This window comes from Pteropus vampyrus, unplaced genomic scaffold, assembly GCF_000151845.1.
Source record: "Pteropus vampyrus isolate Shadow unplaced genomic scaffold, Pvam_2.0 Scaffold1000007088, whole genome shotgun sequence".
In the NCBI taxonomy this organism is placed as follows: Eukaryota; Metazoa; Chordata; class Mammalia; order Chiroptera; family Pteropodidae; genus Pteropus; species Pteropus vampyrus.
In genome coordinates, this window is record NW_011921490.1 from 540 (window position 1) to 1,414 (window position 875).

An 875-nucleotide genomic window follows, 5' to 3' on the forward strand; every position below is an offset into this window, starting at 1 on the left:
ACACCCAGCCCTCGCCTGCGCTCCGCGCCGTGGCCGAGCCCGACCTGCCCAGAACCACGCGGAGACACCCGCCACACCACCAGGCAACGCTTTGGCCCGCGACCTCGCCCTCCGCCCAGAGCTCTCGGCCCTGGGGAGTGGCCCCGCGGAGCCCGGGAAGGGAAGGGCCGGGAGCGCAGAGAGGAAACAGCCCACGGCTGGCTGCAGGGGAGCAGGTAGAGGGGGACCGTGGCCCGGGGCGCACCGACGTTCGTGCTGCCGTTGGACTCGGGCGCCTGCCCGGGACCCGCAAGACGGCGAGCGAGCGAGAGGGCGGGGACCCGGGGCGCGCAGGGGCACCCTGGCTGGAGGGCGACAAAAAGAGGGGGCGGCAAAAGCCTACGGCACCCGGTAATCCCAGGCGGTCTCCCACCCAGGTACTAACCAGGCCCGACCCTGCTTAGCTTCCGAGATCCGACGAGATCGGGCGCGTTCGGGGTGCCATGATCCTTGACGGAAGGAGTTGTCGCCTTCCGCCACAAGAGCCCGAGCCTGCCTCCCGGGCGCCGGAGACGTCCGCGCTTGCACCGCACGACCTGGAGAGGGGGGCGTTGCGGGGGATGGGCGGGTAACGGGGTTGCGGTGGCGGGGCGGGGGCGGGGGGTGCGGGTTCCGCGGGCCGCGCAAAAGCCCCGCGGGTCTTGGCCGGTTTGCGGCCTGGCCGATGGACCGGGCGGGCGCTCTCGCATCCCGGACCCGCCCGGGTCCCCGACCACCCGCCTCCCCAGTCTTGTCCGCTCGGTAGGACCCCCGGGCCCGGCGAGGCCCGCTAATCTCTCGGCCACCGGGGCTCCTAGGCCGCGGCGGCCCTGCCACGTCCATGCTCGGCCTTGACC

The 875-nt window shown here is 73.8% G+C and overlaps 1 pseudogene; it reads right to left on the reverse strand.

Moving 5' to 3' along the window:
• Positions 1–375: 375 nt before the first annotated feature.
• Positions 376–494, reverse strand: LOC111735770 (annotated as a pseudogene).
• Positions 495–875: the final 381 nt, after the last annotated feature.